At 44.2% G+C, this 16,228-nt stretch overlaps 1 protein-coding gene across 5 annotated transcripts in view; it reads left to right on the forward strand.

The window, feature by feature from the left end:
• GRIN2D (glutamate ionotropic receptor NMDA type subunit 2D) overlaps nt 1–16,228 on the forward strand; it is a 1,339,090-nt gene that overhangs the window by 332,452 nt on the left and 990,410 nt on the right. The window contains exon 3 of one of the 5 annotated variants that reach the window (XM_063942780.1): nt 1,248–1,331. The exons of the other annotated variants lie outside the window; for them this stretch is intronic. The gene's annotated coding sequence lies outside the window, so the exon portion shown is untranslated. The remainder of the gene's footprint in view (nt 1–1,247; nt 1,332–16,228) is intronic. 5 annotated transcript variants of the gene reach the window in all.

A 16,228-nucleotide genomic window follows, 5' to 3' on the forward strand; every position in this document is an offset into this window, starting at 1 on the left:
ATTTATCAAAGCTTGGAAATAAATAAAATTGTGAGAGATAAAGTACTAATCAATCAGCTTCTAATTTATGTTTTACAGCCTGTGTTGGTTATCTCTTACAATTTTATCTCTCTCCAAGCTTTGATAACTAACCCCTAAATCTTTAAAATTGGACAATCTATAATCAAATATTTCTATATATTTTTGGTAGAGAAATTAGGAGCCAGTAAACGTTAACAATGCATGTCATATTGTACAAAAGTTAAGCACTGTAATTCAGAATAAAAATGTCCCAGATATTTGGAGAGAGCATGTCCCCAGTTTTTTAGTTTGTGAAGTTCAATATTTATTAATTCAGTTGTATAGCACACATATTACCCAACGTTTACAGTGAATTTTTTAGTCATTCGCATCAGTGCTAATGCAGAGTAAATGGGAACCCTCTATGACACAGGTTCTCAAACTCGGTCCTCAGGACACAAAACAGTTCTTCCTGGTCTCCTCACTAAAGGCCAGATGTACTAAGCCTCGAAAAGTGATAAAGTAGAAAGTAAAAAACTAGCAACCAATCAGCGCCTAACTGTCATTTTTCAAACAGGGCCTGTGACACGGCATTTAGGAGCTAATTGGCTGCTACTTAATCACTCTACAGTTTATCACTTTTTAAGGCTTAGTACATCTGGCCCAGAATCACAATTGAAATAATTAGCACCACCTTTGAATCTTTTAAAATGTGTCAGTGAGTAATGAGTACACCTGTGCACCTGCTAGGTGACCTGAAAAACGTGAGATGTTTGGGTTCTTAAGGACTGAAATGAGTGCTCTGTGACAGTCCATAGTGCCTTCTGTTCTTTGCAGGTTTTTATAGCAAATGACCAATATGTAAATGCCTGTATTCCTCCATAACAATACATCAGACAAATTAAAAACGTTTTTCAGCATGTACCTGATGAAACTGTAGTGTAGTATCGCAGTGAAATGCGTTAAATCATTGAGACACAGCTAATCAGTTACCGGGAGAAACTGGTTTATAGTGTTATTCTTCTCTCACTTAACTAGAAGTCAGACACTTTCTTAATTTGACTGATCTATTGCTACGTTGCCAGTGCTATTACGTTTTTGTAATGACTGATAAGTTAATTTTGTCTATACAAGTGACTCTAGTAAATAATTGTATTTTCAGGAAATGCTGCTGGTACTGGTGCTGCTGAGTTTGTCTTTTCAGTGACACTACATGTGTGTATTATTTATTTGCTTTTTATTTTCAGGTAGTGCTTTTGCTAAGGGATGAGGATAGTTGCTACTGAAACTTTAAATATCACCAGTGGTCATTAGCTACTTCCACTGGACATGTGAGTACTTCCAACTTCAGCTTGGCTATTTTGCTCCTGATTTACATCGAAATGGCTAGATGCATATCAGTGGGTTGTGGCTGGGAGACCAGTGTTTGGGATCCCGGAGGTCAGCATACGACCCCGCGATCTGTGCGTTCGGGATTCCGGCATCAGTATGGTGACCGCCGGCATACCGAGTGGCGGTCACATGACCGCATCCCATATCAGCTATGACTGCTCAAAGTACAGCAGCTGCATCGTTATGAGTGTGATTGCTTTATATTTAAGATTATTATTTTTTAATTAACAGCCATATTTATAGTCTGAGCTTTTAACATATTATATTGGTTGAATTTTTGGTGTATTTAGGATAATTGTATACAAATTATTTGATTTTATTTGTTTTTATCCAATTTCAAGAAATCCCAAAATCCAAGATTCGCTTTTGAAATCTGAATTCCGACCCAAAACAGCTGAGGGTGGTTTTGCGAAATCAAAACCAAAACTCGATGATGAAATTAGAATCAAAAACAAAACACTAGACTCTGTGCACATCTCTACTCTAAATAAGGCTGAATATAGTTTAGATTTTTCCTGCAAACATAATTGAATAATAAATATGTATAACTATGCTGAGGATTCAGTAGTGCTGTACATAAAAATTCCCCACTTCAATTTCCAAGCCAATTATAAATTACTTTATAGAAATTGTGATGTATTTGCTCTACAAAATAATGTATACATTGTTAACATATAAAAGACATGAAAACGCAAAAGAACTTTGGATACAGCTTGATATATTATTCACAAGACAATGCTAAACTGCTCAACATACATTTCCCAAAATGGCTTTAGCATTCTATATTTTACAGATGCACTGTGTAGGGTAAATTAAAATAAAAAAGGCTTTTAGATTAAAGCACAGATGTATAATTAATACACATAATAGAGATACAGGTTGAGTATCCTATATCCCCATATTCTGAAATACGGAATATTCCAAAATATGGAATTTTTGGAGTGAGACTGAGATAGTGAAACCTTTGTTTTCTGATGCTCACTGTACACAAACTTTGTTTAATACACAAAGTTATTAAAAATATTGTATTAAATGACCTTCAGGCTGTGTGTATAAGGTGTAGATGAAACATAAATGAATTGTGTGTATGTACACACACTTTGTTTAATGCACAAAGTTATAAAAAATATTGGCTAAAATAACCTTCAGGCTGTGTGTATAAGGTGAATATGAAACATAAATGCATTCTGTGCTTAAACATGGGTCCCATCGCCATGATATCTCCTTATGGTATGCAGTTATTCCAAAATACGGAAAAATCCGATATCCAAAATACTTCTGGTCCCAAGCATTTTGGATATGGGATACTCAACCTGTATCACAATATAAGTTGCAAATGTCCAGTAACCATGATTAAGCCCCTTCTATGAGTTTGAAAAGATGCAAGATACGTTCTGTAAACAGTAGTGGTGGATTTCCCACTAGGGGCGGCACTTTCTGGGGGGCGGCACACCAGGCTGATGAGATAGGTGATTCTTTTTTTTTGTCATCATTACTTTTTTTTTTATATTTTATTTTGCAACTAACCGGAGTGGGCATCAAGTTGTGGTCTGGGAGATGGAAGTGGGGGATAAGGTTGGGGGTGCTTTGGTGGTTTTGTGGGATACAGACTGACCCTGAAATGAAGGGGTCCCATGACAAGAGGAATATGGGGGGGCAGGTGACCAATAATGTGCCTAGGAACAGCCTGGCCTCTAAATTCACTCCTGGTAAATGTGCACCATTGCTTCTGTCTGCCAAACACCTCAATACAGCTTTGTACTGTACATTTAAATTGTGTGTGGTACAGAAATTAGACAGTGATTATATCTACACCATAGGGTCCATAGTCAAAAGGTTGACTGGGTCAAAAGGTCAACAGTGTTCTTTGTTGGGAAGGGGCATGGTCACACAATAGTACCCCCAATTCAAATTAGGCAGCACAGTAGTGCAACTTTATTCACATTATATCATATAGTGTCCCTTATTCACGTTACATCAGACAGTAGTACCACTTTACCTTGTAAACGTTTCTCCTTACAGTAGTGCCCCTTATTCACATTAGGTCACATGAATTGCTCCTTATTCACATTACACCACACCAGATTGCTCTTTATTCACATTAGACCACACAGTAGTACCCTTTCAATACATTACACCACACAGTAGAGCACCTTTTACACATAATGCCACACATTAGTAATGCATCTATACACATAATACCACACAGTAATGCCCCTTACACATTTGACACACATTTTTAATGTACTTATAAATATGATGCACTTTACATATTATGCCAACCTTTATTAATGCCCTTATACACATAATGTCCCTTACACATATGCCGCACATTATTAGTGCACTTATACACATAATGACACACATAGTGCCCCTTACACATTTGCCACACATTATTAATGTATTTATACACATGACACACATAATGGCCCTTACACATATGCCGAACACTACTGCACAACCAACCCAACCGCACACAGCACTCACACAGTCACTATAACTGTAACTTCTGCCTCTGCTTTGATTTAGATGTGTCCTCATACATCTTGCCTCAATTCACCATGCAGCAGGAGATGCATGGTGTGAGTCAGTTGGCAGCTCTGCTAACGTTGCATGCCTTTTTTTGATGAAAAGGCATCTTACTTGCATTACTATATGGCTAGGATGCACAAGCAGCTTCTGCTGATTAAAATTATATGCGGCATGCCTATATTCTGTGTGCGACTATGACTGTATTTGCATACGAAATGCTACATTACAGTAATTTTCAGGAATACACTGTAACATAGCATTTCGTATGCAGATACAGCCGCAGTCACACACAGAATATAGACATGCCACATATCATTTTAATCAGCAGAAGCTGCTTGTGCCCATAGGCATGCATAGTTTACCTATGCCTAGGGCCAGCTCTGTTACTACTGTATTGTATTTACTAGGATGTAAGCCTGCTTCTAAACTGATTATTTCATACTGTATTCCCCAAACACTTGTACTATTCTGCCACATCAATAATTCAGCCACTTATATGAGATAATAGGATAAACTTCCTCAGGGATCAAGTGTATATCAATATCTGATATTTGCTCTGTATCGGGACAGAGATATATGACAACTTACTGGATTAACAAGAAAAAGAATAACAGGAATGGAAGTCAGGTTTTCTTGACATACAGTGGATTGATATGATTAATGTCTGAAACTGAATACCCAAGATTGCCCCTGCAGTGAGCTGGAGGGAAAGCAGTATAACATCTTGAGCAGAGCATCTGTCATGCCATCACTAAAAGACCAAAAAAAAAAAAGATAAACAGGGAACACCATTGACCTAAGTAGGAGAGTGAAAGTAAAAGACAGCTAATGTGAAACATTGCCTGTAGGAGTATCCTTCCTTAGGAAATACTCTTGCATGATAGAGTATCACATACCCAGTGGAACGTATCTCTCTCCACTCTGGGAATACAATAATTGCTTTACAATCACTGAAAGAATAGACAAACTTGCTCCGTAGACAAAATATTGTGACATTTGTGTTCATCTAGCAATTCCCTATGAATTCTAGTCCTCAGGGACCCAGGTATGACACTCACAAATGGACATATTAATATTGTCTCTAACATACATGTACGTATGTACTGTAACTTCTGTGCACATCTTCATTGTCTAAAATAGGAAATGTGTTTATAGTACTTTGAATAGATTTGGCTTTTGCGTGCATAGTAATGTAAATGCAATGTATAAGACAATAACAGAATATACCAATACAGATCCGTGCACAATGAAGTTCAGTGATTGTGAGATTATTTTGCATGGTAACCCCTTCATTAAATAGGACCTTATTCAGAGTTAGGAGCAATTTGTACACTGATTAAACTGATGACGCGATTCATGCTGAATAGTGTCATGTATTCCATTTTATAATACTGGTAATCGTGGCATTTTATATTGAGGGGTTGGGCTACGATGATTAAAACATGGCATCACACCACCCACCAGGGTGTGCCACGCTCCCCACATGGCTGACTTGGCTATTATTAGTCAAAGATATTCCAGTATCTCCATTTTTCCAGTTTTATTGAAGACTGAGCATAAGCAATTCAAGTCGGGTGAACAACCTGAACTTATGTTAAAGTAAACTGAAATAGTGGTTAAAAAAAAAAAAGTTTATGTTAGCAAAGACTGAAAAAAAATTAATAATAATAAAAGTCCTTTTTCAGGGGACAAGTAAAGTTAAGAACTTACAGCTGTTCTCCAATTATAAAAAAGAGGCTTGCCTGAGCACTGAAGCCCCGCTAATGGGTGACTGAAGACAGGAAGAAGGTCTTATGGGCTGATTATGAAAAATTCTAATCTGTTGATTCATTAGCATGTCTATGGGGTGCTCGCGCCGCTCATTCTGCACCCATGTTTAGTGCTTACCTCTCTGGAGTCCCGCATGGCATGTCAACAACATTAGAAATCACTGGAAAAATGGTGCTGCAGCCATTGTTCCGGAGATTTGCATATATGCAGTACGGAGGTTAACTGGTGCCATGTTCCCATTTACCTGCACAATGCCAGAGTCTGCTGCACCGCAGAAAGGAGGAGGTCCGCATGAAGTCTGCACACATGCCCTCTCCTCTCTTAAATCACCCATAGGCAGTTTGTCAGTGTGTGAAGTCAACTGTCAAACAGGGTGGAAGAAAAGTGATGGCCTGGGGCTCTCTTTCTGGATTCCGAGTCAGTAACTTGTACAGAGTGACTGGCTACCACAGCATCTTGTAGCACCATTCAAATACCCTCTGGTCAGAGGTTCATCCTACAGCTACAGATAATGACATACCTCCAAGCTATGGCAGATCTAGCTTTGAGAAAAAGAACAAGACGGTGGATTTCACATCATGGAATGGCCAGAACAGTTTCCAGATTTACACCCATTGAGCTGGTTTGCAACAAACTTCTGGGAACTTCTGCAACAGTGTGGAGCAGAATTTCCCCAACAATATTCGATTTCTATTGTAGGAAGAATGCCACAAGTGTGATGTGTGGTTATTTCTGGAAAAAATGGCTATGTGGGTCAAAATTTTGGATAAACTGGTCCTAAACAAAATATTTCTATGATTTTGTTTAATCTCCAATTGTTTATGCTCCAGAGAAATAGCAGTATGGTGTATAAGTTCTTTCCAAAGAAAAAGTGTTCATAATTTATAAGACTCTATAAAGCTGACAGTATATACAGATCTACAGTATATACAAGGACTAGCTGAATACCCATGCTTCGCTATGGGATGAGTATGGTAAATTAGAATTATAGTTGTTCGTTAATTTACGTTGGTTGGAGATCTAGTATATAGGCATATCTTGCTTCCCTGACCCACTTTGTGTAGTGGCCGGACTCCTTTTTGGTCCCCCAAGGGACCCTGCTCTTCCCACTATACAACTCTCACTCTGTGGCATCTTGTTGCCTCCATTCCCCTCCTCACATCATGTCAGTGCCCCTGTGAAATGATCAATTTATTTACAGTTTCTTATATAGCGCAGCACATTACGCATCTCCTGATATACTCTGTTCTACTGGAGGATCCTGCTACTTCCACTATATAACTCTCAGTCTGTGGCTTTCTGCTACCTCCATTCCCCTCCTCACATCATGTTACTGCCACTGTCACATGAAGCCCTGTCATCACTGACATATCATGCATGTCCTGGTATAGTCTGTGCTGCTGGCCGACCCCTAAGGGTGCTAGGGGTGTGTTACCCTCACAGTGATTGTTCCCAGATTGTAAGTCATATGTGTACCAAGTTTGGTGTAAATTGCACAAGGCATTCCAGAGTTATGCTGTCTCCTGAAATACTCTGTGCTTCTGTCCAACCCCTATGGGTGATAGGGGTGTCTTACCACCAAAGTGTTTGTTCCCAGATTGTAAGTCATATGTGTACCAAGTTTGATGTAAATTGCTCCAGGCAGCTGTCTACTGAAATACTCTGTGCTGCTGTGACACCCCTATGGGTGCTAGGGATGTCTTACCCCCACAGTGTTTGTTCCCAGATTGTAAGTCATATGTGTACCAAGTGTGGTGTAAATTGGTCCAAGCACTCCGGTGTTATGCTGTCTCCTAATATACTCTGTGCTGCTGTCCAACCCCTAGGGGTGCTAGGGGTGTGCTGCCCCCACAGTGTTCAATCCCAGATTGTAAGTCATATGTTTACCAAGTGTGGTGTAAATTGCTGTAGGCATTCCTGAGTTATGCTGGAACATACATATACACATACTGCACATACATACCAGGGCTGGATCTGGGGGGGGGGGGGGGTGAATGGGGCAAATGCCCCCCCTAACAGTCATAGCCATGCTCACTTACATGATGGTGACATTGACCACATTGCCAGCCACAGCCACCAGGTCCAGCAGTGGCATGAGGAAGATCCCAAGGTAGCCGGGCAAGCTGTCTTTGGCGCACAGTGGGGAGAATGAGGTGGATGAGCTGGTGCTGTTCAGACAGGGGCTGTGCACTGGCGGCTCCTCCATTATGGGTCCGGTCACCGTGGGAGATGAGGGTAGGTCACACTGGGTGGCAGCGATCCATTGCAGCATTGCTCATCTTCCTCCCCTGACTCCCCCACAGTCAGCACCTGCAGCAACCAGCAAAGCCCAGCATCTCTCATCTGGATCCTTCATAGCGGCAGCATCCCCCTCCTCGGCATCCGGCTACCCGTACCGATACATGGCACGCTGCAGCAACGCCAGCCCCACAGGTATGGACGGGGGTCGTGCTGGCTCCCTGCACTGCTGGGGCCACCAGAGGTGGGGGCTGCTGCCAGGTGATGGTGTGTGGCTGCACTGACATCCCCTAGCCCCATCTGCCAACATCACATGCCATCACCCCCACCGTGGGCAGTGTGTGCCGCCCATCGGTGTGTTAGTAGTTACATGTGCCCGGTTTGTGTGTGCTACATAAGAAATACATGTGCAGCCTGGCAATGCTTTATAGGCTCTTTTGAGCATTAATGGACAGTTGGGATGGGAAGTGGGAGGAGTAATGATTGTAGGGGAGGAGTCAGGAATAAATAAACCGCCCCCCCTAAAAGAGAAGTCTAGATCTGTTCCTGATAGATACATACATACATACATACATACATACATACATACATACATACATACATACATACACACATACATTTTTGGTGATTTCCATGGATAGGCAGTGCTGGATCTTAGCAAGCACCTGGGTCCTAAGGAGAAGCTACCTGCCAAGTTTCAAGATTGTAGGCCTCGTGGTTTAAGAGATTTCGTGATGAGTCAATCAGTGAATCAATCTCCTTTTTTTCCTTATATATATATACATAGATAGACTTTTTGTAGCAATGAATTTAACCCTTTCTGTACTCTTCACCAACCAGAGTTCTGTACTCTTCACCAACAAGTTTAATTCATTTTCCCATTTATTTTATAAGAAGAGTAGGATTAAACCTTTTTCCCCTGTGCCATTAATTGAAGCATTTGTGTAAGATAACATTTACTGGACTCAAAGCTCATACATCATTAAAGGGCATTAGACAGTGATATTGACAGCAATGTATTTAGCAATTTTAGAAAATGTTGAGATCTATCCCCTAATACTATCCAGGGCCAGGTCTGCAGCTTTTTGTCCAAGGGTAAAATTAATCTTACTGACTCACTTATCAGACCATTAGTATCTGTCACACTCCCACTTCACACATAGGCAGGGCCGAACAGGGAAAATGCTGTCCTCGTGATTAGAATTTACAGTCAGAATGCCTCAGCTCTTGTTGCGCCTACATGGGAAGTTACTTATTTTTATCCTTTATTGATATTTCTCCAGACTTTTATAGAGAAGATTGAATCACTCAAACCAGTCTCTACCCAATGGAGTTAGCAGTCAAGGGCCCAGATTTATCAAGCCTTGGAGAGAGATAAATTGCACAGTGATAAAGTACCAACCAATCAACTCCTATCCATCATTTTTCAAACGCAGCCTGTAACATGGCAGTTAGGAACTGATTGGCTAGTACTTTATCATTGTGAAATTTATCACTCTCCAAGGCTTGATAAATCTGGGCCTAAATTCTTTAACACCATACTTGTCGCTCTTCTTTAGCTCCCCTCTGGAAGGGGAGGTGCAGGTGGGTGGTGTGTGGGGCATGGTGGCATAGCAACTCACTATGCAATGCCACAAATCATAGCAATGATCTGCAGGGAATGGAGCTGGATGATGCAATTCATTGTGAACCACATCATTAAGACTACCTACTTTGATGGGGACCCGTGAGGTTGGTATACTCTCAAATGAGTCTGAGGGGCAAATTTACTAAATCTTAGAAAAATTTAAAGTGGTGATGTTGCCCAAAGAAACCATATTTTGACTATCATTTTCTAGGATGCAATAGAGAAAGTATAGACAGAATCTGATTGGTTGCTATGGGCAACATCACCACTTTTCTATTTTAGAAGTTTTAGTAAATTTACCCCTCAGGGAAAACACATTTTTCAAACACAGCCTGTAACATGGCAGTTGGGAGCTGATTGGCTGATGATTTCTCTATCTCCACTTTCTCTCGCTCCAGGGCTTAGTACATCTGCCCCATAAAGAGAAAGCAAGTGGTCATGCCTGTAATCAGTATGACTATGGATAAAAGAATTTAACAAAAGTAATGACCACATAAAGTAAGGATGTATTCGCATCATGATTGACAGGAGACGGGCGTCTGGGGGCGGCGACACAGCATTGCGAGGAAGTACGCCAGGAAATGCAGGCATGTCATGGCTGTTTTCAGGGCCGAACAATGACGGAAACATAGCGGCGATGCTGCTTAGACAGGGGTCATCATCTATTTGAGGTTTTTTACAATGTGACCGCAATTGAATTTCAATCACATCGTGGGGTGGTGCCACACATGCTGGGCAGCCTTGTCCTGTGCTGAGCGGCCCCCAGCATGTGAATTTAGTGGTCGCAGATTTTGCTAACAACCCCCTAAATGCGCTATTCCTACATCTTAGCATGGAACAAACCTCCCTATTCATTAATATGAACCTTCAATACTACAATTGATATACAAAACCATTGAGCATTTTTATGTGTCAATACTACACATCAAATATCAAATGAGGGGGGCGTGGCCACGGCAGCACAGGAGTAGGCAGCAGATCCCGGGAGCTCCCTGGATAATTTATCCTGAAACATAATCCTGTCCCCCTCTGGTGTGCCTGATTAGCCTGCTTCCCTTCCCCACACTGCAGGGCACCGGCAGGCGTCTTCCCCGCTCTCCCCGAGGTCCGTACGGCCGCGGCGACACACTTCCGGATCTGCGGCCTGTGCCTCCTCCGGATCCCTGGCCTCAATTTTGGCGGATCCCGGCCGCGCTGCGCCCGGAGCTCGAACGACGGCCCGCTGCCGCCGCTGGACACCGCGGAGCGGCGTGGGGACGACGGCTGGTCCTCCTCCTCCTGGCAGGCTGAAATTCGGGGCCCTGAATCCCGGAGAGCACCCAGGTACTCCTGGAAAAAGGGAGAGGGCACTGTGTGATCGGCGGCCATTTTACCTACAGCTGCACAGACGGCCCCATTGCTCTGGACTGTCATCCTAAGCCTGGAAGGGATATCTTCATTCAAGGGCTGCCTGGCCTGCTTGTCTGTGTCCGGTGAGTGAATTCTGCCTACTGGGACCATATTGCAACCTGACTGCATCTGCTCTCTCATTTTACATACTAACTATTGCATTGCTCCTGATCTCGCCTATATTCTGGGACGCTGCCTGTACCTTCTTTTATATTTGCCTACTACTTTGACGACCAGCTGCAGTTATATTTCTGCATACTGAAGCCCTAAAACTTCACTGCTGTTGACTCCTTTTACGCTTCTGACCTGTGAATTTGCCGGAGTGTTTGTCACTACCTATTGTCCGTCATGGTTCGGGACGGCCAGCGCACGGCTACGGCTAAGCTGGAGAGGTTTGCCAGACAACCTAACCCACCTAACCCACGGGCCTCGCAGGCCACTTCGCAGGGGGCCTCTCCGTCTCACTCCTATTCCCCATCTGCAACGGCTGCTGACTCCCCTACCACACCCTCAGCTCCATCTCTTCAACAAGTGCTGGAGGCAATAGCAGGGACGGAACAGCGTCTTTCAGATAAGATGGAGAAAGTGCAGTGTGATCTTTCATTGCTACGGCAGGATGTCCAGCGCATACGAGAGAGAGTGGGTGAGGTGTCTCGAATCTGGAGGATATGTGCGGTCCTATGAAACAATCCGTTTCCACGGTGACCCAGCAGGTTTCATCCCTTTAATCCAAGCTACTAGACATGGAGGGTCGGCTACGTAGAAATAATGTGCGTTTTGTCGGCCTGCCGGAGAGGGAGGAGGGCTCCCAGCCTGAAGACTTCCTTGAATCGTGGCTAAACGAAATGTACGGCGCTGAATCCTTCACGGCACAGTTTACGGTGGAGCGTGCACACCAGATACCATCCCGTCCTCTACCTCCTGGCGCTCCTCCGCGCACCTTCATCACCAAATTTCTGCATTATAAAGATCGTGACTCGGTCCTCCGTCTGGGACGCACAAAAGGCCCCCTTGTCAGGAATGGGGTTACCGTGTCAGCTTTCCCTGATTTTGCCGCGGACGTCCAGAAAGACCGAGCCCAGTTTATGCCTATTAAGAGGCGCCTCAGGGACCTGAACCTCTCCTACTCTATGCTGTTCCCTTCTCGACTCCGGGTGGTGGCGGACGGGGAAACCAAGTTCTTTAATTCCCCTAGAGAGGCGGCCCAATGGCTGGACAGATATGCACCGGGAGCTCACCAGCTGGCCCCGGACTGATGTCCTGCACTGCTTAATGTTTGTTTGGGCTCACCAGAGGTCTCCACCCATTGTCCAGGGAGCCCCCCCTTGGCGTTGGTGGCTCAGGACTTTTCTTACTCTTGCTCACTTGATTTTGGTTAAGGGTTTTGTTGAGAATTTAGCCCTTGGGAGTTAGGAACGGTTGTTTGGGATATAAGTATGCCAAAGTTAGGGGTGGTATACGGGGAGGGGGGGGGGGGGATGTCAGCGAACAGCTCGTTGCTGTTCCTTCTGCATGTTTTTTTCTTTCTATAGTTTGTTATTTTTCTCATGTTTGAATTTGTTGTTGTGTGTATTTTTATTGCTGTGGAAAGTATGTTTGATGCATTGGATACTGTGGATTGCGATTCAGGGATTAAGTAGAATAAGCACTGTTCTTGTCTTTACTGATGACTTCCAGGAATATTTGCTGGGTGGTTTCTCTACTGTGCTACATAGAACCCTACCTGGTCTATGGCTAATTTGAAATTTCTGACATGGAATGTTCGAGGTTTGAATAATAAGATAAAACGTTCCTTAGTTTTGACTACACTTCGGAAATATGGCCCGGATGTTACATGTCTCTGCGAGACTCACTTGGAGGGGAATAGGTTGCTGTCACTTAGAAGACCCTGGGTGGGCTGGGCCTATCATGCTTCTCATTCCTCCTCCTCCAGGGGTGTGTCGATTCTGATAAGATAGTCGGTACAATTTGAGTTGGTGTCGGTCAAGACTGACCAGTACGGTCGTTTTGTGTTCCTTGACTGTAGGCTGAGTTCCCAACCCTATTACATTCTGGCGGTTTATGCCCCCCCCTTCTCGTATAATGTGCTACAACAGGCCGCTTCATTCATAGCCTCCTCTCCATGTACCCCGGTGATCTGCTTTGGTGACTTTAATAATGTTATGAATTTAGCTTTAGACAGGTGGCGCTCTCCGCACGCTGCTGGGGTGAGCTCTGGTCCTACTAAATTTGCTGATTTTCTGAATAATTTGCAGTGGGTGGATGTGTGGAGGTCTCGGCACCCTACAACTAGTCAGTTTTCATGCTTCTCCAGCACGCATGGCTCGTTTTCCAGAATCGACCTGATCCTACTGTCTCCCGTTCTTCTCCCCAGGGTGGTTGACGTTCAGTACGAGGCCCGGGGTATCTCTGACCACTCCCCTATGATGTTGACTCTTACTATGGTGAGCCAGAGGGGACAATCTTATTGGAAACAGCATCCTTCCTGGCTGATACAAATGGGTGACTGCCCTGGCCAGGTGACTCAGTGGGAGGGCTATTTTAATGACAATGTAGGATCGGCCCCGGGAACAGTGGTCTGGGATTCATTTAAGGCCTTCTTAAGGGGTACGTATATTAGACGAATATCTGCTCACAAGATATCCTGCAGGGAGAGGGAGCGAGCCCTTGAGAGTGACGCCAGGGATTTGGAATCCAGCTACTTGGTGGATGGCACCCCAGCACTGAAAGCACGCTGGTTGGCGGCTCAGTCAGCATGGGTGGCTCATTTGTCTGATAAAAACTCATGCTCGCTTCTATTTCAGGCTACTAATATTTATATGCAGGGTGACAGGCCTGGTGGCCTGCTGGCTCGACTGGTACACTGCGACCTCCCTGGATCTACGACTGCCCAGATGTCCGGTAGCGATGGCTCCCTTGTAGACACCACGCCGGACATTGCGCAGTTATTTCATTCTTACTATGCTGAGGTCTATAGTTCACAGTTAGTAGGTTCGGCATTAGATCTCTCCACTTATTTGAGAAATATTCCCTTACCCACACTCTCCTCGGAGGCCTCTGAAGTGTTGGAGGCACCCTTGACACTGGAGGAGGTGACGGCGGCTATTGGTTTGTCTCCCAGTGGCAAGGCACCGGGGTGTGACGGCATCCCCTCTGAGGTATATAAGACCCATATTGATTTTTTTGGTCCCAGGCTTCTCGCCCTGTATTCTGATATATTTGTTAATAATGAACTTCCCCCCTCTATGTCGGAGGCGATTTATTATAGTGATCCCGAAGCCCGGAAAAGACCCTAGGTCCCCGGAATCCTATAGACCGATTTCATTGATTCCCACTGATGTTAAGATCCTGGCAAAAATTCTAGCAGTTCGGCTCAACACCGTAATTACCTCCATTATCCACCCCGACCTGACCGGCTTTATGCCAGGGATGTCCACTTCTATTAACTTGCGTAGATTATATACCATGTTACAAGTCCCACATGACTCTCCCTCCGACTCGGTAGTGGTCTCGCTGGATGCCGCAAAGGCATTTGACAGTATCAAATGGTCTTATCTATGGGAAGTCATGACATGTATGGGCTTCGGGCCTAATTTTATACGATGGACTAAACTACTCTACCAGCACCCGACTGCCAGGATCTCAGTAAATGGCTATATCTCTCCCTCATTCTGCCTGTCCCGCGGAACCAGACAGGGCGCCCTCTATCCCCCACCCTGTTTGCCCTGGCCATCGAGCCCTTGGCCTGCCTGATAAGATCGCACCCGGGTATCGTGGGAATTCATACCAGCCCTCGAGAGGATAAGATTGCCCTTTACGCTGACGACATGCTGTTGTTTTTGCAGGATTACACCAGGTCTATGCCTACTTTGTTGCAATTGATCGAGTAGTTCGGTGCATATTCAGGCCTTCATATTAACTGGTCTAAATCCTCCATTATGCCTGTGATTGGGCCCCCCCCCCCCTGTTGTTTCTAAAATCTCCCTGCCTCTATGTTGGACGGCGAAATTTAAATATCTTGGGATTCAGGTAACCAACGACCCCTCTGACTTTACACCTTTGAATCTTGATCCGATCATGCAACAGGTTGCTCGTAAATCTAAGACTTGGTGTAAACTTCCATTGACTGTATCTGGCAGGGTCAGCCTTGTTAAAATGATAATATTACCTAAGATTCTATATGTTGTCCTGTAATATCCTATGTACATTCATCCATCCTTCTTTAGGAAATTGAATAGTGTCTTGTCTTCTTTAATATGGGCTAACAAACATCCTAGAATACAGCTGAATAATCTCACCAGGCTGCGCTGCGACGGTGGTCTGGCCCTGCCAAATTTTCAAATGTACTACTATGCCGCTCAGCTGACTCATATTAGTGCATGGGTGCAGGATACTGGCGTCACTTCTCTACACTGGGTGTTTATCCAATGTTACTTCCCTGACTTATCTCCCCTGCAGGTGTTGTTGAGTGGGAGCATGGCCCGGTTCCTTCCCCCACTTATATATCAGGCCGTGAAGGTATGGCAGGCCCTAAGAGTTCTTTTGAAATTTGACGGAATGGACCCGGACACCCCCCTCTGGTATTCTAAATGGCTTCCTGAATTGCATGCGCTCGAGGGGAGGGAGGTTTGGGCCCCTAAATCAGTGGTTTCCATTAATCACCTCTATACGGACACCACACTTAAATCCTCCAACAATTAAAAGATGAGTTTGACTTACCTAACTCCTACTTTTTTAGATACCTCCAACTCAGACATGCTTTACAGTCCCAATTCGCTAATTCTCCCCCTAAGATCCTTCCATTTCCCATTAAGACCTTTGTAAGTATGTTGGGTCGAGTTAAGATGATTTCCCTCGCATATGGTTATCTTCTCGCTAAACTCCATACAGACCCTTTGACACGTCTCCGTGGCAAATGGGAGGAGGATCTGGGCCCCATAACTGAAGAGAACTGGACCCTTGCTTTGGAAAATCCGAGCACGGTTACCAAATCCATTGGGTATCAACAAATACAATACTTCCTTTTGCATAGAACATATATGACCCCGGTTAGACTGGCTAGATTCGGGGCGTGACGTACGGGTGACTGCCCTAAGTGTGGGTTGGCTGCGGGTACTTTTTGGCACCTCATTTGGGACTGTCCGCTGTTGCGGGCCTTCTGGTCGGGGGTCAGGTCGGTTCTGGGGAACACGGGTGTGGAGGAAGCCATGCTTACTCCGCAATTTTGTATCCTGGGGATGGGATGCTCTGATTTTGTATCCAGTCCAGAGGGCCTCTATG

The sequence above is a fragment of the Pseudophryne corroboree genome, chromosome 10, assembly GCF_028390025.1.
Source record: "Pseudophryne corroboree isolate aPseCor3 chromosome 10, aPseCor3.hap2, whole genome shotgun sequence".
Classification (NCBI taxonomy): domain Eukaryota; kingdom Metazoa; phylum Chordata; class Amphibia; order Anura; family Myobatrachidae; genus Pseudophryne; species Pseudophryne corroboree.